This window comes from Peromyscus maniculatus, chromosome 13, assembly GCF_049852395.1.
Source record: "Peromyscus maniculatus bairdii isolate BWxNUB_F1_BW_parent chromosome 13, HU_Pman_BW_mat_3.1, whole genome shotgun sequence".
Taxonomy (NCBI): domain Eukaryota; kingdom Metazoa; phylum Chordata; class Mammalia; order Rodentia; family Cricetidae; genus Peromyscus; species Peromyscus maniculatus.
Window position 1 is genome coordinate 29,164,999 of NC_134864.1, and position 25,424 is coordinate 29,190,422.

At 44.3% G+C, this 25,424-nt stretch overlaps 1 long non-coding RNA gene and 1 other non-coding gene across 2 annotated transcripts; one reads left to right on the top strand and one right to left on the bottom strand.

The window, feature by feature from the left end:
* Positions 1 to 5,912: 5,912 nt before the first annotated feature.
* LOC107399442 (uncharacterized) lies at positions 5,913 to 25,163 on the top strand. Its single transcript, XR_006062941.2, has 4 exons — positions 5,913 to 6,260; positions 8,776 to 8,855; positions 11,276 to 11,906; positions 21,412 to 25,163. It is a non-coding gene; the product is annotated as an uncharacterized LOC107399442 (long non-coding RNA).
* LOC121822150 (small nucleolar RNA SNORA24) lies at positions 23,410 to 23,502 on the bottom strand. The gene has a single exon (XR_006063171.1). It is a non-coding gene; the product is annotated as a small nucleolar RNA SNORA24 (small nucleolar RNA).
* Positions 25,164 to 25,424: the final 261 nt, after the last annotated feature.

Consider the following 25,424-nt stretch of genomic DNA (forward strand, 5'->3'; position numbering starts at 1 on the left):
AAATGTTCACTCAGCAAGCCTGGCAGCTCTTGTTTGTCGTTTCAGGAAATAGACACAGGAGGATCACTGCCAATTCCAGGCCAGCCTGGTCTATATAGGAAGAAATCGATGAATGAACTTGAATAAGCAGGAAAATGTGCCTGATAGCGTCATGTGACTTAGTTGAGTAGTAAGGGGGTTCTCTCCCATTTTCCCCCCTTTACTTCCTGTCTCATTTTCTGGGGGTGCCCTTTTAAAGGGCAACCAAAACATAGTAAAGACAGGGAGAGCTTTTCTTCCCCCAAAGAAGTCTTTTGAAGCATCTGAAATAAGGAATTTATATTTGTGTAATATTTTTACTTACCTTGCCCCCATTTTAAAAATTTTTTTATTATTATTAAGAGATTTTTTTCTATTCATTTTACATACCTACCACAGATTCCCCTTTCCTCCCTCCTCCTGCTCCCCAGCCTTCCTCCCCTCAACCCACCCCCAATTCCTACCTCCTCCAAGGCAAGGTTTCCCATGGGGAGTCAGCAGAGCCTGGTACATTCAGTTGAGACAGGTCCAAGCCCCTCTTCCCTGTACCAAGGCTGCACAAAGTGTCTCACCATAGGCACTAGTCTCCAAAAAGCCGGCTCATGCATCAGGGACAGTCCCGATTCCCCTGCCTGGGAGGCCCCTAAACAGTTCAAGCTAAATGACTGTCTCTCCTATCCAGAGGGCCTAGTCCAGTCCCATGGGGGCTCCTCAGCTATTGGTCCACAGTTCATTGGTCCACTAGTTTGCATTGTCCCAAAATTTTACACCAACTGTTTTATTATTGTCAACTCAAACACGTTTTTAATGCTTCCTGGTGGCGATGACATTTCTTGTACATGCAGTATTGACAGTGTGGATGAACCAAGGAAGACTGTAGGAAGTAGAGTCAATGGTCACGAGGGAGGATGGGAATGTCTCTCCACACTGCCACACAAGCTGTTTCCTCTTCAGCTGCAGTAAGGTACTAGGCTTTTGAAGCCAGGGGGCTGGAAGGTGGCACCTGGCTGCATTAGATGATTTTGGCTTTCTCTAAGTATAAGGGACCAGACAAAGGTTGTGGGGGTACCTCAGGAGTAGAATGCTTGCCTCCAATGCATGAGATCCTGAGTTGAAGCATGCACATGCACACACATAAACACACAAATGCACAAACCACACCACATGCACATACATATACACTACACTACACACACACACACACACACACACACCACACACAGAGCACATACAGACCATACAACACAGACATGCATATATACACATACACACAGCACACAACACATAGACATGCACATACACACATATATACACACACCACACACATATACACACACAGCACACACAGAGCATACAACACATAGACATGCATATATACATATACACACATACTACACACACATGCACACACCACACACACATACACACACAGTACACACGCAGCATACAACACATAGACATGCATATACACACATACACACACACCACACAACACATAGACACACACACCACACACACATACACACACACCACACAACACATAGACATGCATACACACACATACACACACACCACACAACACATAGACATGCATACACACACACACCACACACACAGCATACAACACAGACATGCATACACACACACACCACACATACCATACACACAGCATATAACACAGACATGCATATACACACATACCACACATACATACATACACAGTAAACAACACATAGACATGCACACACACACACACACACACACAGAGCACACAACACATAGACATGCACACATACACACACACACACACCACACACAGAGCACATACAGACCATACAACACAGACATGCATATATACACATACACACAGCACACAACACATAGACATGCACATACACACATATATACACACACCACACACATATACACACACAGCACACACAGAGCATACAACACATAGACATGCATATATACATATACACACATACTACACACACATGCACACACCACACACACATACACACACAGTACACACGCAGCATACAACACATAGACATGCATATACACACATACACACACACCACACAACACATAGACACACACACCACACACACATACACACACACCACACAACACATAGACATGCATACACACACACACCACACACACATACGCACACACCACACAACACATAGACATGCATACACACACACACCACACACACAGCATACAACACAGACATGCATACACACACACACCACACATACCATACACACAGCATATAACACAGACATGCATATACACACATACCACACATACATACATACACAGTAAACAACACATAGACATGCACACACACACACACACACACACAGAGTACACAACACATAGACATGCACACACACACACACCACACACACACACAGAGCACACAACACATAGACATGCGCGCACACACACACACACACACACACACACACACACACACACACACGAGGGAGTGGTATAAACACAGGTCTTGATTACATTGAGTAGAGGGAGTGACCGCTCTCACCAACACCTAAGAACTTCCTCTATTTTGTAAAAAACCTCTGACCCTCTCCTAACTTTCAGAAGGCGCCATTGCCTGCTAAGGGAGAAGAAGGCTTTGCCCCAAAAAGACACATGAAAAGCAGGGAGGGACGAGGCAGGCTTTTCATGGTCCACTGGGACAGATGGCAGATAGCTACAAAATATGTTCTCAAGGCCTATTTTTTTTCTTCATTTTGGCTTGTTGTGACAAGTGAAGTTTTTAGGCAAATAAATATATTGGATCATAATTTACCCTGAGTATTAGGATAATTAAAGCAGTGGATTTCTCCATCCCTTTTATGTAAGAAGTGTCTCTCTGTGACATGAGTTTTACTTTGCCTCTGGGCTTCTTTTTAAAATTGAGACATAATGTTTGTATATCATATAATAACGCACTCCCTGTATACAATGTGTAACAATCAAACGAGCTAATAAGTCCTAACAACCCGTGTACAGGGGCTCAGTAAAGAAGGCACCAAAATAGCTCCATGGTGGGGAGCAGTGTGGATCAGAGAGAACATGCAGAGCATCTGGAAGAGTCCAGAGCAGAGAGGAAAAGGAAGCAGACCGGACGTGGCCAGGGCTAGGGAGATGGAGGGTGGGAAAACCATTCAGGTTATAGGGAAGATGAGTAGCTTTGGGGAGAGAAGCCTGTGAACTGGATCAGCCTGCGAGTTTAAGGTAGAGGAGGAGATGAGAAGGGCCAGGATGCTAGCATGAGGGCTTTGAAAAATATACCAGGTATTTGTGAATAGGGACTGTAGGAGCCTGGAGGCCAGCGTGGGCTTTTATACGCAACCACAGTTATCTGGAGAAACATGTCCTTCTGCCAGAGGCAAGGAAAACGGCTCCTTTTGGCAGAAGGGAACCCAGTTCATAAGTTCCTGAGCAATGATGGCTTTCATCTAGCTGCCAGAAATCTTTCTCGAGTCCAGCTAGACTCAGTTTTGAATCAAGTCAGTGGGCCTGCCCTTCAGGGGGGGAAATAGGGTACCCTTTGGAGCTGATACCATCAAAGTGCATCTGGGTTTCATGGTGAGGCACACAGAGAAGTACAAATACTGGTGTATCTCCTCCAATGCAAATAGCTTCTACTAAAGATAAAATCAGTGTTGCCGGGCGGTGGTGGTGCACGCCTTTAATCCCAGCACTCGGGAGGCAGAGCCAGGCGGATCTCTGTGAGTTCGAGGCCAGCCTGGGCTACCAAGTGAGTTCCAGGAAAGGCGCAAAGCTACACAGAGAAACCCTGTCTTGAAAAACCAAAAATAAAAAAAAGATAAAATCAGTGTTGGCTCCATAGCAGTTCATGAAGCAGGGGAATTATTTTATTTTTCTCCCACCGTGTATCACACACCGTCTTTTAGTGTGATTCACCTGGATATCACTAGCCTGAGGCAGGTTCTGGCTGACCAAACCTCTGGCCCTGTAGGCTTTTATAGGCTTCAGGTACACTTGGGGCTTGTCTGCCATAACAGCCCTTCTGACCCAAGAACCAGCTCCAGCTCTGGACAATCCTATACTCAGCTCCACACCCTCACTGGCCTCCAAACTGTGCTGTGGGTCGCCAGTGTAAAATAATAATCCCAGGCAGGCGTGATGGCACACGAATCACATCTCTCAGGAGGTAGAGGCCAGCAGATCTCTGTGAGTTCGGGGCCAGCCTAGCCTTCAGGCCAGCAAGGATTTCATAGTAAGGACCTATCTCAAAAAAACAAAACAAAGATATTAATACCTTTTGAAAATACACATTTTATTTTTATTGTATGTATATATATGGTGTGTGTGTGTGTGTGTGTGTGTGTGTGTGTGTGTGTGCAGGTATGTGTGGAGACCAGAGGTTTACATCAAGTGTCCTCCTCAGTCACTATCCATTTTAATTTTTTTGAATCAGGTCTCTCACTGAGCTTGCTGATGATGCTAGGTTTGCTGGTTACAATTGAGCCACCTCCTCCAAACCATGAAAATACACATTTAATTTTATCAAAGGGTCTAATGCTCAAATTTAAAATCCCTAGTAGGGATGAGAGCTTAGTGGAGCAGGATATTTCAGAATTCTAGCCATGCTGATCAGGCTGAGCCAACTGATTGCCTATGGAAATAGCGAATAATCTGATAGAAACATCACCTCACTGCCAGCTCTCAAGAAAGATGATCTTTTTACATCTTGGACCATACCCTTTGGGGCTGATATGACACATGTCACAAGTGGCTGAAATTCAGCCAGGGAAGCACAGAGTCAGTGACGGATGGAAAAAAAGGATGTGAAATCCAAGAGCAAGTATCAAGACGAGGCTGTATGGAAATATAGTTTTATATATTATATATAATTTATGTAGCATATGCCATAAAGAATATAGTTAGTGGCAGGTTTCAGACAGCAAAGGTTGGGAGCAAGAAGGAAATAAAAAGATTATTCACAACAGTTTCTCTATGGGGTGATCAGCATAAGTTGACCCGATTGCCCCTTTGGCTTTTCTGATTTATACCAGGAGGCAACAGATGCTCAGATATAATCTAATTAGTGTTTAGCCTTTTTGGGGGGACGATGCTTTTTGGGAGGGTCTTATTTTAAATTTAGATTTGGAAAGTTCCTTTGGGTTCTTTTTTGGAGTGCCAATTTTCTTATTTATTTATTTATTTGTTTGTTTGTTTGTTTGTTTGTTTATTTGCTTTTTAGACAAGGTCCCATTCTGAAGTTCCCAGTGGCCTAGAAATTGTACTGCCTCCTGTTGAGCCTTCCAGGCGCTGGCTTTACAGGCAGGAGCTACCACACTCAGCCAGTTTGTTTCTTACAGAACTGTGTTGTGAGATGTTAAATACAAAATTCAAATCCCCAGCACCCACATAGCGCCAGGTAGATGCGATGGTCCACCCATCTTCACGGTACTTGGGAGGCAGAGACTGGGGATCCTGCCTAGCCAGGTTAGTCGAATTGGTGGTCTCTAGATTCAAGTGAGAGACCCTGGCTCAATATATGAGATGGAGATCAGTCAACAAAGACACAGACACTAACCTCTAGCCTCTGCACACACACACACACATGCACATGCTCAGGAGTTCATGTACACATGTCCAACCATCTGCACATATGTGCACCACGGCGCGCGTGCACGGACACACACACACACACACACACACACACACACACACACACATGCGCGCGCGCCAAAAACAAGAAAAAGTTATTTCTTTTGTAAGTTACTTGCAGGTACATACTACTAGTAAACAGCATTTGTAAGAAGCAAAGAAAAATCTTCTTCACCTTCCAACAACTGTTACTGTTTTGGTCTTGCAGTTGCCATGGCCTTTTGGTGAAGGTCTAACTTACTTGTGTTCGGGTAAGACCATACTTTTGTATGAGTTTTGTAGGGGAAAGCTAATAGGAGCCCAGGCTGTATTTCTCTCTGTGTGGTGCCATATTTAGTCCTCTGCTAGGCACAGAGGACGCGCTGGTAAGCCAGACATGTCAACAGGAAGAAGGAAGGTTTCACAACTTGGCAGGACAAGACAGTGAGTCAGGCCTTTCTGCTCCATTCCCAGCCGGCCGCACACGGCTAACTGGACAATCTGAACGAGTCACACCACACACTCAGCGGCTGCTGTCTGCATCAGCGTGTACCAAAAGGAAACGAACCTGGTGACTTAACTGGATCCAACTTAAAGATTAATGAGTGAGTGAGAAATAACCGGAAGTACAACCTTATTTACATTACAGACTAAAAATGTAAGAGATGCTTAACTTACAAATAAGGATCTTTAACCTGGGTTAGTGGCATTCCTAGAAAATTCTATACTGTTTACTATTACAACTATTAATTAATTTTATCCTTATCAGAATTATAAAGTAAAATAAAAATTTTAACATATGCCCCAATTCCAAAAATTTCAGGTTTCTTTTTTTCTTCATATTTAGGAAAAACTTCCTCAACAATCTCTTTTATTTAATTGGGAACTTGTGGACTAATTGCCACTATTTTAATTTAATTAAATTGCATAGTTCCAGGCTGGGGAGATGGCTTGGAAGTGAAGAGCATAGACTGCTCTTGCAGATGTCCTGAGCGCCCCAGGACCCACGTCTGAAGGCTCATAGCCCCTGTAACTCAAGCTCCTCGGGATCTGACGTTCTGACTTCCCCCAGCACTGCACTCATGTGCACTCGCCCACACAGAGACATGATTTAGAATAATAACAGTAAATCTTTTCAAGGAAACCTTTGTAGTTCCTATTTTTAGTATTCCGTGTTACTTATTCTTTCTTCCTTTTAGGGGCTTCTATTGATTCCATTCCCGTATTTTTTTTTTTTTTTTTTTGGTTTTTCGAAACAGGGTTTCTCTGTGTAGCTTTGCGCCTTTCCTGGAGCTCACTTGGTAGCCCAGGCTGGCCTCGAACTCACAGAGATCCGCCTGGCTCTGCCTCCCGAGTGCTGGGATTAAAGGCGTGCGCCACCACCGCCCGGCTCCACTCCCGTATTTTAAAGTTATTAGCATACAGAGTCTTGGGTCTCACCACATCATTTTCCAGTGTGTTTTGTTTTAGGTGCTGCTTCGCCCCTCCCCCATCTCACTGCCCCCACCCCCATCCTCTCCTCATCTTTCTCCTGCTTTCATGCCATTGTGTCCTTTTGCCTCCCCCGCTCCGCCCCCCCACCTCTTCCTCAGCATCTCTCTTCTTATTTTATTTTGTAATTTATTTTATATGGATGGGTGTTTTGCCCGCACGTATGTTTTAGGTATCAGGTGCATACCTGGTTCCCCATGAGGCTAAAAGAGAGGACTGTATCCTCTGGGACCGGAGTTCCAGACAGTTGAGGCCGCATGTGCTGAGGGAAAAAAAAAAACCCAGGTCATCTGGAGGAGCAGCCGGTTCTCTTAACCGCTCTCTTTTGGTCTCCTTTAGATCTTTAGGCTCCACCCACATAAATATACATGGGAGAACATGAGGATTTTGTCTTTCAGATGTTGTGATTTCCTTTTTCTTACAGATAGTACAACTCCATTTATATATGTAACACATTTTTACTACCCATTCACCTGTTGATGAGCATCCAAGCTAGGTCCACTCCCTAGCCATTATGAGTATAACAGCAATGGATGTGCAAGTATCTCTGTGGTAGAATATGGAACCACTGGATATATATATATATATCCCACCGGAGAGGTATAGGTGGGTCATGGTCATAGGGCAGCTTACTTTCTTGGTTTGTTTGTTTGTTTGTTTGTATTTTTTTTTTTGGTTTTTTTTTTTTTTTTTTTTGAGACAGGGTTTCTCTATGTAGCTTTGCGCCTTTCCTGGGACTCACTTGGTAGCCCAGGCTGGCCTCGAACTCACAGAGATCAGCCTGCCTCTGCCTCCCAAGTGCTGGGATTAAAGGCGTGCGCCACCACCGCCCAGTTTTGGGTTTTTGTTTTGTTGTTGTTTTGTTTTTCTTAAGAAGCCTTCACAGTGGGTAATGGTGGCTCACACCTTTAATCCCAGCACTCAGGAGGCAGAGGCAAGTGAATTTCTGTGAGTTCGAGGCTCACCTAGTCTACAGAGTAAATTCCAGGACAGCTAAGGCTACATAGTGAAACACTGTCTGGGCACACTCGAGGTTGGGGGGGGGGTCGTGGGATGGACTATGGACGGACAAAGAATCCTCCATGCTGGGGCTGGAGAGATGGCTCAGTGGTTAAGAGCACGGGCTGCTCTTCCAGAGGACCCGGGTTCAATTCCCAGCACCCACATGACAGCTCATAACTGTCTATAACTCCAGTTCCAGGGGTTCTGACACCCTCACACAGACATACATGTAGGCAAAACACCAATGCACATAAAATAACAATAAGTATAAAATTTTTAAAAAAGAATTCTTGCGCCGGGCGTGGTGGCGCACGCCTTTAATCCCAGCACTCGGGAGGCAGAGGCAGGCGGATCTCTGTGAGTTCGAGGCCAGCCTGGGCTACCAAGTGAGTTCCAGGAAAGGCGCAAAGCTACACAGAGAAACCCTGTCTCGAAAAACCAAAAAAAAAAAAAAAAAAAAAAAAAAAAAAAAGAATTCTTGCTAATTTCCATAGTTCCCATTTCTGTAACAGATATACCACCCCTTGAGAAATGTGGGTTGGAAATTACCTCCACACCCCATTACCCCTGTAGTAGTGAATATTCCTGTGGGTGCTAATTCTGTCTCCTCTAAATGCTTCATTCCAGCCCTCCTACACACACAGATGGAAGGCCGAGGACATCCATTTTTCTTTTTCATATCTGAGCCCTCAGCCCATCCAGAACAGGTACGCGAGCTCCTCTCCCTCCCCCCTGCCTCCTTCATCAGATTGATGTAGACTCACAGCCACTAACCACAGCCGACTGAAGCCCCAACATGATTTATGACGCGAGGCCGGGCTTACAAGAAAGACCACTGCTGTGTATTGATCTGCCTTGCCGTTTTATGGCTGATTTCAATGAAATGAGACAAGGAAAGCTTTAATTAGAGGTGCCCGCGATTTAGAAGACATAGTGCTGTCATTAGCACTTGCTGTAAATTAAATACTGTATGTGTAAGTAAGATGTTCTTCACCTCAGGTGATACTGTTGCCGTGTCCCTGAGCAACATTTAAGCTACAAAAGAAATCTTTGAAAGGGAAACAATTATTTTTGAAACCTGTCTTGAGTCCTTTTGTAAAACATAGGAAGGCCCCTAGCAACAAGCTACTGATTTATTCTGTATAATCGGCATTGATTTTAGCTCAGAAGTGAAAGCACACTGAGATTTTAGGTTTTGGGTTATTGAACTAATAAATGTTCACTGAGTGGTAAATGCCAGATACTGCACTGTGTGCTGGAGGTTCAGTGGTGAGCAGAAGAGACAAGATGCTGTCTTAATGACGTGCGCAGCCTTGCAGGAGAGACGCACAAGCCGAGGCGGTGGTTGTAGGAGAAAATAAGCAAGATGGTGTATGGTGCTTCACGAGGGGCAGGCTTTCTAAGCAGTGCAGCCTGAAGGCCGAGCATGAAGCAGCATAAACAGGCTGGGAGGATCTTTCAGATCTGAGTGAGGGCCCAGGGAAGGCTCCTGTTAGCCCTGAATTTGTCGGGTACACATAGGGAAAAGGGTGGAGACTGGCATGTGTGTGTGTGTGTGTGTGTGTGTGTGTGTGTGTGTGTGTGAGAGAGAGAGAGAGAGAGAGAGAGAGAGAAAGAGAGAGAGAGAGAGAGAGAGAGAGAGAGAGATGTGTATATGTATGTGGTGTGTGTGTATAGTGTATGTGTGTATATATGTGTATGTGTGAGTGTGGTATATGTGTATGTGGTATATGTGTGTGTGTGCATATGTGTGTGGTGTGTATGTGGTGTATGTGTGTGTTCATGTGTGTATGTGTGGTGTGTATGTGGTGTATGTGTGTGTCTCAGTAGTTACCCTCCCATGACTGACAATGTTCCAGAAATACAACAGATATTTGTGGCAGAAGCAGTAGTAGAAGGGACAGGCACTTGTAATCACTGTTGTTATTTCCTAAACTTATACCAGAGCTGTAAATCATTGAAGGACATATTTTGGTTCATGAGAAAGTTTCAAATAAGTTGGATAAAGCAGCCATGTATACGGAAAGACAACTGAAATTGAAAATCCACATAGGTTTGGTACGGAATGGATGGTGCTAACACTTTTTGTTCTAGAAGTTCCAGACTAGGGCAGACGAACTGAGATTGTAAGTGTTGGTGTGAATGCTTGGCTCCTAACCCTAGATCATTTATCCCAAATGCCTTCAAAGCCATTTCAGCAGACGTCATTAGTTTTCACTGAGCACAACCCAGGAGTGAGCTGACAAGCCACTCTGAAGCCAGGGCCTGCCTGCTCAGGAGCTCTATCTCCAAACCTCAAACAGGAGCAACAGAAAATGTCCTCGGGGACGCTAAAAATGGAGGAGGGAAGAGATGCTGGCCCAGCACAAAGAGCTTTTCATGCCTTGCACACTTGTTTATATGGGACCTAAGTTTAGACTCTAACCAGAGGACAAAATGAGGAGCCCTTCCTCTGCAAATTCCACATCCCCTTTTGAGTCTTTTGTATGATCGTTCCAGAAGCTTCCTTCCCAGGCTTAGTCTGTTTCTGGACTGTTGATAGACAGAGCTGTGTTTTCTGGCACCAGATCACAGAAAAATTCCAGAGATATAAAGAAAATGATCGACACATGAAGTTTGGGAAAGAAGGTGCTTATTGGATGGAGATACCTTCAGCCTTGGGGAAGGTCCTCCTCCTTTGCCTAAATCTAAGAATGTTTTTTTCCTTGTTCCTAGCCAGCCAGCCAGCCTGGGCTTTCTTATCCTGGTCCTCCTTGCTCCTCCCCTCTTTGTGCTTTTCCTTTCTGGGCAAGAACAAAGCCTGAGTATCTTGTGAACCCCGCCTTGGAGGGGAGGATGCTGTGGGAACGGGAGGTGCTGTTTGCTGGCGCAGAGCTGGGGACAGTGGCTGTTCAATGAGGACTCACTTGGGGACTCCCCACCCATCTGTCCCCTGTCCTTATTTCCAAGCTCTCTGGGACCAACCTGGACTAATTCTCTGCCTAGACGTCAATGCTAACCAAGCAAGTGGGCCATCCCTGGGCTCAAAAGTGGTCTCTTTCCTCATAAAAGTTTGTGGGTGGTGAACAGCTAATTAATTAGCTCAGGGGGTGCCCCGCAGATTCACTAATGGTTACTACTCACACAGGACCTGTAAAACAGCTACAAAGTTATCTCGTGGACTCCGGGGGAGAGGTACAACAAAAGCATCTCTTAGCAAGGGAAGTAAAAGCCAACGGAGTAGAAAATCACCTCCAACGCCAGCCCCGCCTCTGTCTGGAGACATCTGTCCAACATTAATAAGCCATTTAGAGAAATATAAGGGAGAGAGAGGGGAGAGTCATGGGTAAGAAGGACATTATGAGACAGAAGTGAGGAGGGTGAGGCAGGCAGAAGACGAGGAAACCACCCAAGTGCCAAAGAGGAACCACTACCCTGAGACAACGCCGCCTCTCTCCTGGCCAGCGTGCACCTCAGCTCTGTGGAAGAAGCAAGGGAGGTTCTGGAGGTTTCTTAAGGAGAGTTTAAGAGACCAGATGTCCATCCATCCTCTCACAGCACATTCTTAAAAACAATTTGCAAGAGCCCAGGCATTCCATTCAAATTAGGAGATGTTTTGAAAAGAAATGAAGACTTTAGCCACTGATACAGGCCCTCTGGAAGGGCAGGACAGTTAAGACTCCCGTATCAGAGTTTTCTAGCCAACCTCAGAATCATGGCTGGGCGGCAGCAGGATCCCTGAAAGACTCCACGAATGCTGTGGGCAGACTCCTTCTGAGGTGAGTACCGTTCAAAATTCCTGTTCCTCTTTAGCTGATAAAATGATTTTTGTTATCAATCGTTGGATTATGTAAACACAAACATTTAACTGCCAAGGAGCAGAAAAACCACACAGGGCTCCTCATGAGCAAGTGTCAGTTTCTATTAACAAGGACTAAATATTATCTATATTACCAAGTAGTTAATCCATTTGAAAAAATATAGAGTTCGAATTATTTTTCCAGTGAGCAGTATATTCACACACACACACACACACACACACACACACACACACACACACACACGGGGGGGGGGGGGCTAGTAATAGGGGATGAACTAATGACATTCACAAGGAAAAGCCTCTGAATAGGACCAGCTAGAAGCTTGAAGAACCATAGACACAGAATTGTTCAGCGCACAAGGTTGTGACGGCCAGGTAGTAGGCAATATGAAGTGGGCTAAATGTCTTGAGGAGGAGAAACTGAATTTGAGCTGGAGACCAGGAACAGAGGCAGAGGTCCTTGATTGCAGCAATTTTCCTGGACAAGACTTACGATGAGTGACTGGGTAATGGGTCAATATGCTGCCATGACTCAGCTTTGGGGTACTCCTTCTTTTATAGCCCTAGGTGAAGGAGTTATTTCGGGTACACTTGATAAGCTTATGGGCCTGTCTTTTGTGATATGATTCTGATAAGCCCATATATCCATGTCTTCCTGACTTAATTTCATAAAGTCACTGGCAGTAATATTTTATTTACATAAATAAGTTATCAGTCTGGACCTAATGGTCTATTCTGGGCAGATAGTGGCTGGTTCCTTACAGCATCACAATGAGATGCTGAGTCATTCTACCTCAGCATTTATACCCAAAATGGAGTCACCCAGGGCAAGGAACAGCATGAAAGACACTGTTATATGTAGTATGAAGTAACTTAGAACAGGGACCAGATTAGTCACCTCGGCTCTGATGCCCAAATCCTTCTTAGACAAAATTGTTAGCACACGTTTTTTTTTTCCTCTAAACTGGCTAGTTGAAAACTGTGGGAGGCAGTGGGTACTCGAATAGTGGTTTTTTTGAGAGATTCCAGCTCAGCCTTCCATAGATAGATCTGTCTATTGGGTAGGGCAGCAGTCCTAACTGTTGGTTATGGTGTAAGTTGCCTTAGACATGCCCCCAAGGGATTCAGCTAGACTGGATGGCCGGCCATTGAGATTTCCATGCCAGCAATGTTTCTAACACATTGGTCTCTAGGGGGCTGCAATTTTATGAGCTTGTGGAAGATGCCAATGAAAATAAGAAAGCTCATGGAATAACCAGAAGGATGGAAGTTTCCAGGACAAAGAATTACAACCATCATTCTAAAAAAAAGCAAACGAGGCAGGGTCTAAATCCAGCAGTTAGAGGCTGAGGCAGGAAGATCTTGAGTTCTAGGACTCAAATATAGTGGCTTCAAGGCCAGCCTGGGCTACATAGGAAACCCTGTCTCAAAAGCAAATAGGTAGAGCTAGAGAGATGGCTCGGTGGTTAAGAGCATTTACCACTCTTCCAGAGGACCTGGGGTTGATTCCCAGCACATACATAGTGGCTTACAATCCTTTGTAACTCCAGTTCCGGGGACCCTGATGCCCTCTTCTGACCTCCATGAGTATCAGGCATTACACATGATGAACAGACATGCATTCAGACAAAACAACCAAACACATAAAATAAAATCATTTAAAAATAAATAAGTAAAGCCGGGCGGTGGTGGAACACGCCTTTAATCCCAGCACTCGGGAGGCAGAGCCAGGCGGATCTCTGTGAGTTGGAGGCTAGCCTGGTCTACAGAGCGAGCTCCAGGACAGGCACCAAAACTACACAGAGAAACCCTGTCTCGAAAAACCAAATAATAATAATAATAATAATAATAATGATGATGATGATGATGATGATGATGATAATAATAAATACATAAGAAAAATGAAAGAAAACTAAGGGAGCTGAGAACATAGCTCAGTAGTAACGCACTTGACTAGCATAACCGATGCTGCGGGGTTCTACTCTCGGATCATGGAGAAACAAACGAGAGAGACCTACATGCAATGCCCTGGAGATACGCAGTGTCAATTCTGGGTGACCTGTTAAAAGAGCTCCTGTGCTATCTCTTTTCTGCCTGTCTGACCCATTTTACACAACTCTTTCCTCATCATTAGAAGGGTTTCTTACAAAACAAATTGTATAACACCCTGTTAAAAAAGAAGTCATTTCTTGCGAGGTGTTAGGGAAATTCTTAAATAATCTGAATTTGTCTTAAGTGATACTAGCAAAGCTTATAAGTACACAGTAACTTAACAGATAGAGATGTAGTGATTTAATTCCTTTTTCTGTCTTTCAATTATCCTAAATTTTTACTGTGAAATAAAAATGCAATACTGCACAGTGTAAGCAGTAGCACATGACTGGTACAAAGGTACTCTGTGTGCCCCTCTGAGATTGCGACAATCTCTCTGTTTCTCAGGCAGTCCTTTCTTGAAATTTATGTATTTATGCTTGTTTGTTGAGACAGGGTCTCACGTAGACCAGGCTTACCTCAAATTCACAGCGTAGCTGAGGCTATTCTTGAACCCTTGATCTTTCATCTCTCCTCCAAAGTGCTGGGATTACAGGCCTTTCCCCTGAAAGTTGTTATTTATTTCCTTGTTCTTCTTTCTGGTGTTTATTGCCTTGGCTTTTATCCTTAAACAGTGTATCATGGAAGAGAATTGGCAGAATGAAATGCTAATCTTTTGATGCTTGCTTGCTCAAGATTGTATTTTCCAGATTCATCCATGCTGAGGTAATCCGGTAGTGCTTGGCTGTGTGATAATGCAACAGTTGAATGTCCCACCATAATGGGTTGCTCCTTGCAATTAGGAGAAATCCTGCCATATTATTATGTGCGTCTTTGTGTGCGCTTGTGCAGTTATCCCCCAGGGCAAGAATTTAGCTCTGGAACAGCTTGTGGATGTGGACTGTCAACCTTCTATCTAGGAAATACCAGACTGTTTTCTAAAGTTACTACAATGTGAGGGGAGCCAGCTGGTTCCACTCCATGTATGTGACTCTCCTTGGCAGATATCCCAGGGCTCTGACACCTCTCACATCTTGGGGTCTCCAATAGAATCCAGGCTTCCCTTTCATAGCTTCATGCAATGGCCTCTCGGAAACTCCATGCAGGCACCCCCCTGTCATACGCCTAGTCTCAGTGGCTCTCCTTAACCCCAGAGAAAGATTCTACAACCCCTTTACTTGTGTATCATTCATAGCTTGAAAGTCAGAACCATGTGGGTGACACGGCCGTGTTTGAATACCAACTTGGTGTGAGCCCTGGCACTCATGAATCTCATTTGTAGCTGCTTTGATTTGTTGCTGCCTTTCAGAGGCAGAAAATTCTTTAGGCCTTTTCCTTTCACAGGTTGGAGGTTTAGCTGAGTGGGGTCTCGCCCTGATGGTACCCCTCTCTTTATTCCATTTTTGATCAGGTCTCTCCTTAACCGCATGTCTTTCAGCACGAGCCTTGGCTGCAATATTAAACTTCCTTGTGCTGTTTTTCTCTTGAAACTATGTTTGTTGTATTTCTTTCTGTTCTGCTTGCTCTTTTTCATTGCAGAGCTTCATAAGAGTGATTACTAATAATCAAGCAACAGAGTCGGCATGGGGCTGTCTTCAAATCTCCACCACCAAAGAAATTAGTCCATTACTTTTCAATTTAACCTCAGGCAAATTATTAGGACAAGGGTAGAAATCAGCCATATCTTTACCAGAATATCCCAAGTGGTCTCTAGTTCAGTTGCTAATATGGTTCCCCTCTAAAACCTCTTGAGCTGAGCCTCCATAGTCCATGTTGCCCTCAGCATTATGCCATACTCTCTTCTCGTCTCCTACTAGATGGCCTGCTAAGCTCTTACAGTGTTCAGCCACTTTGTTAGTCCAAAGTCCCAAAGTCTTCCATGTTCCTCTACAAACCGACGTAGTAAGGTCTGCCACAGCAATAGCCCACTTCCTGGTACTAACTTCAGTTAACTTACGTTTCAGTTGCTGGGATAAAACGCCATGACCAAGGCAACTTATAAAAGAAAGCATTTAATTGGGTTTACATTTTCAGAGGGTGAGTCCATGACAGCAGAGCAAAGGCATGGCGGTAGAAACAGCTGAGCGCTCACATCTGGATCTGCAAGGACAAGGCAGTGAGCACACTGGAAAGGTGGCCCATCTTCTGGAAGCTCAAATTCTGCACCTAGTGACCCACCTCCTTGAACAAGGCCACCCCTGCTAATTCTTCCTGAATTGTTTACCAACTGGGAACCAAGTATTCAAACAAATGAGCCCTCAGCAGCCGTTCTCATTCAAACCACCCAGGAGTGAGGGAGGCGAAAAAGACAAACACTTAGACACACCGAAGGCTGGGACGGGGTTGAGGGAGATGCCTCAGCGCCCAAAAGCTCAGAGCGTATTTTAGATACAGTTGAACAGAGAGTGGGGTTATTGTATACAGCTGAACAAGGTGGCGGGGTTATTGCATACAGATAAAGAAGGAGGCAGAGCTTATGGTATAACACTGGGCCAAGGAGACAAGTTTAGCCAAACTTGGCAGGAGCAGTCTTCAGGCCAAAATATGGAGGAGTGGACAAGAAGCTATGGTGGGCACTTTTTTCTGCATATATTAGCAACATCCACATGTGGAAGGCTTCGCTGTCCGGCTGAGCCTTACTCTAGATCAGTGGTTGTCAACCTTCCGAATGCTGCGACCCTCTAATATAGTTCATGTGGCGGTGACCCCCACACACACCATAAAATACTTTCATTGCCATTTCATAGCTGTGATTTTGCTACTGTTATGAACCATCATGTAAATACTTTTGGAGATAGAGGTTTGCCAAACAGGTCATGACCCACAAGTTTGTCACGGGCATTTCTATTGCGTTTATTAGTGTATAATCATTATACAAAACAATAGATTTCGTTATGACGTTCTCATGCATGTAAGTCATGTACTTTGGTCAAATTCAGTTCCCATTATCCTTTCTCACTCCCCTTCCTTGACACAAAAGCATTTAATCTTTCTGTCTATCCCTGTACCAATACCATCCTGCCTCCTTATTAAAGTTTTGATAGCTACACGGTAATTCTTACTTTTATGTTCTTTAAGAATTTCTTGGAGAATGGGCCTCTATGTAATTGCATTGGTTAATTATAGAGATCTTTCTGTCTGTTATTCCCAGCTGGGTATCATGATACGTGTCTTTAACTCCATCACTCAGGAGACAGCAGCAGGAAAACCATGACTTCCAGGCTAGTCTGAGATAGAAAAGAAAAAGCTCTGTTTCCTAAGCTCCAGGGCAGGGCGTGTAGCTCAGTGACAGTGTTTGCCGAGCTCTAAGTCTTTCCTTTTCACCCCAGCACCTTTAACCTATACACACAGACACGCAGATGCGCATGCACATTATTCTTCTCATCTGTTCTTCTTCGTGATCTTTCATGAGACCTTAGAATGATCTTTATAAAGGTCAGGCATGTGTTCTGTTAGATTCGTCTCCTGGCACCTTCTTCCTTGATATCATTCTAAATAGATCTGTTGCTAAAATTTCTCCCCGGGGGAAAATTTAAACAATGTCTAACTCCTCTGCCTGTAGCTCCCAACAACAAGCTAAGGTACAGTTCCCCATTCACCCAGGGAAACCGATGATGAGTTTCTTAGACTTAAGAGCTATGAGCAAGGGATTATGGTCAGGAATGTGGGTGGTTTAAAGCAGCCACGCCAGGTCTGCACATACCATGGGAGATGACTCCCACTGGCTTTGAAGATAGAGGTCTTCTCCCCTAGTTTTTCCTTGCCTATATATTCCAGCCCCTTCCCAAAGCCATGTCAAGTTTGAACAGAATTCCATACAACAGTTTGAGAGACATGGCTGGATGCCTGGGTGAGGGTTCCATGATCTTCTCTGTCCTTCCTGCCATGAGGGAATGTCAACCGTGAACAAACCCAACTGTAACGAACCTTTGCATGGTGGCCATTTGTCTCAGAGAAAGTTGTATATAGTAAAACACAAAACAACAACAAAAACTTCCTATTTGTTGCCATTGTTTTTAGATGCTAATGACTTAGTATGTTGACTCTGACATCGAGCAACATTATAAAGGTTTACACTCTGCTCACTATTCTCATATTCTTTTGACTATTTGCATACTCCATCACATCCTTGTAGTTTTCCCCCTGCCAATTTGGATATATATTTTACTTCTTACCTCACTCTACTGCTTTGGTCCTCATACAATTCTGAGCAAAAAATGTGGCAAACACAACACTTGTGCTCAGTTTCCAAGGAAAGGGTGACTTGTGATCTTTTCTGTAGGTTTCTATAAATACCCTTCTTCAAGAAAAGCATTCCTGAGAGATGTGGTGGCAATTGTCTTTAATCCTCGCACTCAGGGAGGCAGAGGCTGGTGGATCCCTGTGAAGCCAGTCTGGTCTACATAGAAAGTTCCAGACTGGCCAGGGTGTCAAAGTGAGAGCCTGTGGTATAAAACAAACAAACAAACAAAAGAGCATTCCTAGTCTTCTGTGAACTTGGTCTGGGTGGATAATGAATGTCTGCATCTGTTCAGATCATCACCAATTCTTTAATGTGGTGAATTACATTAATTGGTTTTCTCATTGTAGCCCAACTTCTAGTAGGTTTGGTTATGCTCTTATTTCGCCAGGTTGAAAATGCTAAAATGTCATTCAGGGGTTTTGCATCTGTATTTGAGTGAGATTGGACTTGATTTTTTCTTTTTCATGCTCTTCTCATCAGGTTTTGGTGTGAATGCTACACTCGATTCATGAAACAAACTGGGAAAGAAGCTACCTATCCTACACTCTGGGGTAGCTTGTATGAGACTGATTTCTTACCAGTCCAGTGTTGGACCAAAAGCTTTCGCAGAACTGTTTCAGGTTGAATGTTTCCTTCTGGAAAATAGCTACTGGTGTAGATAGACATTCTTGCATGATTATGACTCTGTCCTGACTTCCTTGTTCAGTTTTCAAATCGATTTGCACAAAAACAACATTCTCTTTGTAATTTCTAGATTGTGTGTGATTATAGTTTTTATGTTATTTACACTGGTGTGTTCCTTTTTTTTTCTCTCTTCATTGTTTTCCAAAAGGATTGTAAATTTATGAGTCTTAGATAAACAAACTTGGGCAGGTATTGTTTCTGCTGTGTGTTTGTTTCTAGTTTTATTATTTTTCCTTAATTACTTTCTTCTATTTGCCTTTGTTTTGCTGATTTTTTTCTAGCCTCTACGCTCTTTACATTTCAAAATTTTTCTCTTACAATTCTCTTACAATTACTGGTTCAGTTTTTGCTTCTGAAGCTTTAATACATCGTACCAAATATCCGATATATAACACTGAAGCATTACTATATTTCCATACAGCTTTGTTTCTTGACCACGGCTTTCTTAGTCAACCAGTTTTTCTAGTTATCTTTTCTTACTTAATTTTCATTATTTTTTTATTATCATTTGAGATAAGGTTTTACTCTATACCCAAGCGGGCCTCAAATTCTTGATCTTCCTGCCTCTCCCTCCCAATTCTGGGATTATAACCCTGCACTACCAGGCTAGTTACATTTTAAAAATGAAATCTTGTCTTAGTTATATTGTATGTGGTCACAGACTCTAATTGATGTGCTCCAAATTATTCAAAATGCTTCTAGACCTGCTTTATGGCTCACATGTGTCAATTTTAGTGAGGTTTTGGAGTGGGCTTGCAAAAAACCTATTATTTCCCCCATTCTTTTATTTTGCTTCTGGTGATCCATTTTTACTGGTCTTCTATTAAGCATATGGTATCTTTTCCTTCTGCCCTTTAAGAAAGAGTTGCAGGAAGCAATGTTCAAATCCAGGTTTAGCAAATACCCTTCAGGCCAAACGCTGAAAACTTTCTGCTCTCTTTGGCTTCTGGCCTTCATCCTGTCTTGGTGCTACTTCACTTCTAAGTTTCGTGCCAATTCACAGACTTTTCCAGAATGTATTTTAAACGTTTCGCTTTGTGTGTGGGGGTGGGGTGGGGTGGAGGAATCCCCGAGTGTGTGAGGTCCTGAGTGAATTCGTGTTGTTGTTATGGGATCAGCTATATACAGGACGCTAGCCTCAGACCAGAGGGAAATGGATAGCCTTCCCTTTTGGTCTGTGTGTGGATATTGACAGTGTGTATAGAAAACGTCCATGGTAACTTTCTTCTCTGAGGGTTTCAGGGCTTGAAGACTGACTGCTCCCCTCCAGAGCTTTCTCTACGAAGACTAACCCCATCTCTTTTGTCTGGCTGGACACCACAGACTCTGCCTCCTTGTTTATGTGTACGTAATAACCTCACCTCTTTGTTCAGCTGTGGGAAATAACCCTGCCTCCAAGTTCAACTGTATGTTATGAACACGCCAAGCCTCCTGGGTAATGCAGTCTCTCCCACTGAGAGTTCAGATCACTCAATCCCAGATTTCTGTCTGTCTGTCTTTTCTTCATTCTCTTGCCACCACAGGCAGGTCTGTCCCTAAAGCCAGGCAGCAACCTTGTATTTTTCCTTTTAGTAGGAAAGATTGTCTGATCCCCCAGACAAGCATATTCCTAGAAAAATAAATGCGTCTTTATTGGGCAATAGGTGTTCATTGATTGCCTGGAATGCACTGAGGAAGAGCTATGATTGCTACCTCTATGTGGTCAACCTATGGGCTTCAGAAAAAAGAGTCATTGATTGGGGGTGGGTAGTAGAAGCCACCGAGGGAAGGTGGTGGGAATTGGGGGTTAAAATAAAGGTTTGGGGACATTCTCATTTACACCTGAAAGCGGATGCTGATCTCTTTGGGACTGGAGAGTAAGTAGACATTAGTGGTTACTGTGAAGGGTATATGGGAGATGGGGATAGAGGAAGGGGATCTAACAGGGACAGATGTGTAGCCAAATAGAAGAAAGAACTTCTAGAGTTCTAAGGCACAGAGGATGCCTATGGTTGATATCAATTAATTACATATTTAAAATTACCTGTAGACATTATGAATGTTCCTAAGACAAAGAAACTAAACATCTCAGTGATAAGCCAGTTTTCTTTTTCTTTTTTTCTTTTTTCTTTCTTTCATTTTTTTTTTTTTTTTTGAGACAGTGTTTCTCTGTGCAGTTTTGGTGCCTGTCCTGAGTCTTGCTCTGTAGACCAGTCTGGCCTTGAACTCACAGAGCTCCACCTGGTTCTGCCTCCCAGAGTGCTGGGATTGAAGGTGTGCGCCACCACCGCCCAGTGCCAGTTTTCTTGATTTAATCATTACACTTCTTCCAAATGTATTGAAATGTCATGCCATGTCACCTAAAAAATTTACACTCTTGTGAGTCAATTAAAAATAAAATATATCTTTCCAAAAACAGCTTTCAGAGTCCTGGAGGCCAGGGGACAATTTTCAGCATCACTAGTTCCAAGCTGTGAGAGCTGAGTTCAGTCACTCTTGTCTCAGTCTTGGTTGAATATCCTTACAGAAAGAGCTGGGCATACATACAGTGACGGCACAGGAAATGTGGGTTGTCATTTGACCCGGAAAATGCCAACGCCAGAAACAGCAAAGCTGCTTTCCTGAAGTTTCATTCCCACCCCACCCTGCCCTCAGAGCTGCCAGACAGGAGGACACAAGATCCTCCCCTCCTAACTCCAGAGAAAGCCTTCTCTTCCAGGATTTCCTGAAAGGTACATCTTCTCCCTCTTGAGTTCTCTGTCAATTTTAGAGTTTTGGAAATAAAAGGCAGAAGGAAACGTCTTGCAGACAACTTCTGCTTTTCATCTCACCAGCAGACTTCCCTGAGTGGGTGGCATGCCCGCTGACTTCTTGTAAAGAGGAAAATGCAAGGAATATGGACGTTAACATTTGAAAAGTGACCACATCGAAGAGGGACTGGCCGACGCGTGCAGAACAGATGAACAGGAGAGAAAATTGGAGCCAAAGGGAGCACTCTGCTCCTAGGGAACTCAAGACTTTTTCCTGAAGATAATGGATTGGCAAGGACAGATCTGCCAACAGGGTGGTGATTAGGATCACTGACTTGGAGGGATGGGGAGAGAGCTCTTTGGCCTTGCTAGGCTTTCAGAGGGATGGAGAGATTTACTGTAACCAGAAGGAGGCCACAGATTGGGCAAATGAAGAGGATATGACCCATGGCTGGTGTGGCCAGTCTTCAGAGAACGCCAGACAGTAGAAATGTTGAGGCAGGATGGACATGCCATGAGAAAGGTCACCAAATGGATGGCAGTGCCACTCGCTGGGATAGGAGATTCTGGACTGGGCTCAAAGGGAAGTGCCAAGGATGGACCAGACTCTGATATCACTGTGGGCTTTGCTGTGATAGTGAAAGCCACCCAGCTGGAGCTCTTAGATTTCAGAGGTGTTCCGCTGATGAACGTAGGGGGGAGCCTCAAGAGGGAAATGGTGGTCCAGAGTGTCTCATGAGATGTAGGTCCCAAAAGGAGTCCACCATGTTTGGCTGTGAGAGGAGCCTTGCAGACTTTAGCCTGGATAGTATCATGAGTGGAGGAGGGGCAGGCTTTCAAAGGCAGGAGGAGCTTCACCCTGTTCCATGTAGCTGGGCCTGGTACTGCTGCCTCAGTGGGATAAGCAGATAGCTTGAAGTGGGGTGTCGCCTAAGCTGGGAAAAAAAAAAAAGATGGTCCAAGTACAACCTTACAGCTTATTAAATCCTTCTCAGATTTACTAAGCTTAAAGATGAAAAATAAGACAAATTAATCTTTTTTTTTTTTTTTTGATTTTTCGAGACAGGGTTTCTCTGTGTAGTTTTGTGCCTTTCCTGGAACTCACTTGGTAGCCCAGGCTGGCCTCGAACTCACAGAGATCCACCTGGCTCTGCCTCCCGAGTGCTGGGATTAAAGGCATGCTCCACCACTGCCCGGCGACAAGTTAATCTTACATGAAAGATAGCTGATATACATTAGAACTCCAGATGTTCTATTAGACTGAAACATATCTTTGTGGAAGTTACGCCTAATTAAAGTTGGAGGTGCCCTTGCGTGAGCAGTTTACATGCATGTTGATGTCCACTATTTGAGGTCAGTGACTCACGTGTGGGGCACAGGCAAGTTCAGGAGCACAATGAGGAGTAAGGGGGAGTTCACTGAAGATGGGATTGGAGAAGAGGCCCACTATTTTTTTCTTTTTAAAACTTTGTCACTTCCTGATCAGGAACCAGATCTTATTTCACACGAGAAAACATCTTTTATAAATATTAGCTGAAATAAAGTTCAGATTTATATTGAAAACTGTGGCCTATTAATATTCAAGACACCCATTTTCCAAGATTTAAAGTGAGGAGCATGCAAGACTTTAGCCGCTATCATTTTGGGTTTCTTGATACATTGTGTTTTGTTTTGTTTTGTTTTTCATCATGTAACAGCAACAAGCTTAGGTATTACCTAGAAACAGTTTAATAATAGTTTAGCAAAGCACGCCTATTCTATTTCTTAACCCTAAAGAATATTATCTGGGCAAATAAACAGGCACCAAATAAATGGAGACAGCTTTGCCAATAAATAAGAATATGCTGTTCCATAGCTTGTAATGGGAGGCTGCCATAGCCAACAAGTTGATGTCCCTTCTTTTTCTTTCGTTCTTTCCTCCTCCTCCTCTTCCTCTTCCAAGATAGGGTTTCTCTGTGTAGCCCTGGCTGTCTTGGAACTCCCTCTGTAGACCAGGCTGGACTTGGACTCACAGAGATCCACCTGCCTCTGCCTTCCAAGTGCTGGGATTAGAGGAGTGTGCCACCACTGCCTGGAGAGATGTCCATTCTTAAACCAAACATCAAAATAGCACAAAGCACAAGCCCCAACGGCCAAACATCCTGTGCCAAACTACATAAGGGACAATAAGGCCTCCTTCCTTTGAAACAGCGGAAGAAGACTGATTAAAAACAAAAGAAGGGACTGAAGAGATGGCTCAGTGGTTAAGAGCACTGGCTGTTCTTCCAGAGGACCCAGGTTCAATTCCCAGCACCCACATAGCAGCTCACAACTGTCTCTAACTCCTGTTCCAGGGGATCCCACACCCTCATATAGGCAAAATACCAACATATATAAAAATAAATAAAAATAAAAAATAAATAAACAAAAAACAAAGCTGAGCTACATCTAGACTAGGGACAATTGGTGGGGAAAGGCTCCTGGCTATGAAACCAGCAGGTGGTAGGGTCAGAAGGTGAGGTGAGGTACAGGAAGTCGAGGGACATTCAACAATATTCAATTCGTCCCTACTCCGCCTCGGGGGCAGTATAAGCCAGGCAGCCACCAGAGAATGAGGAACACACTAGAAACGTGAACCAATCCTTCTGAGTACGTGGTCAAACCCAGAGGGGGCGGGGGCAGAGGAAGGGCGGCTTGACCAGGGCTTCCTGGATGATGAAAGGAAGGAAGCTTGAGAATATTCCTCTCCCAAGGTAGGAGGCAAAGAGACTAGCCCGAGAGAAACAGGAAAGGTCAAGTTGGAGAAGGAAAGGCTAGGAAACAAACCGTAGCAGCGCATTCTACAGTCCATGCTGAAAGTCACCTCTGCCCCTCCGCGGGAATCAAGTGTAATACTCAAAGCGCCTGGGTCAGGAAGGTGTCACTGTTCCCAGTGTATTGACTTGGAAATTGAGAACTGGGTTCTTTCTCTGGTTTTAACTGCACTTCTCCATAGTGGAGTAAGATCCTTCGAACAGTTACTGGAAAGTTTAAATCTTCTTAAAAAATTTCTTTCGCCAGTGAATCAGATGAAAAGCCGCCTTGAAGCGAATATTCCTAGTAGGTTAGGGCGTCTCTGTCGGACCTTAGTTACCCGTGACTGAATCGCACACCACGGTTCTTGAACGGAATGGTTGCCTGTGGCGAGAACTGGCTTCCTGGACCCCAGCATAGCCTATGCCCATCATGCTTCACTGTTATAAAGACACTGCTGTGTCCAGGGCCCACCCCGGAGAGAGTTTGCATAAACAAATGCATGTTTCTACGGCCCCGAGACTGTATGAATGTTCACGCTCGCTGTGCACACGGAAAAATGAGCAGCCATTTAGAAGTAAAGCCGTGGGCTTCCATCTCTACTTCCCACGACAAGAACCGGCTGCAGAAAAAAACAAGACAAAAAAAAAAAAATAGTGGACACCCCTAACACTCACAGTGGCAGCCGTTTCTTAAAGTGTGCTTTTTAAACAGGCGATCTTATAACTGAGCTTGAAGGAGAAATAAGCAAAGACCACGGACGGGTTCTGCCGTGATCAGACCGCGGCGTGCACTCGTGTTACACGGGCATGACGTTTTCACACCATCATGCAACGGACCGCCTTGCACGCGTTTTTTTTTTTTTGTGGGGGGGCAGCTGGGCTCTGAACCCCTCCACGCAGCGCCGCAAGGTTGCCATGGGGACCGGAGGAAACTTTTTAAAAAACGATCTCCGGATGCTCCACGTCGCGGGCGGGCGGGCGAGCAGCTCTCTCCTAGCAGGGCCCAGGGCCCGCGG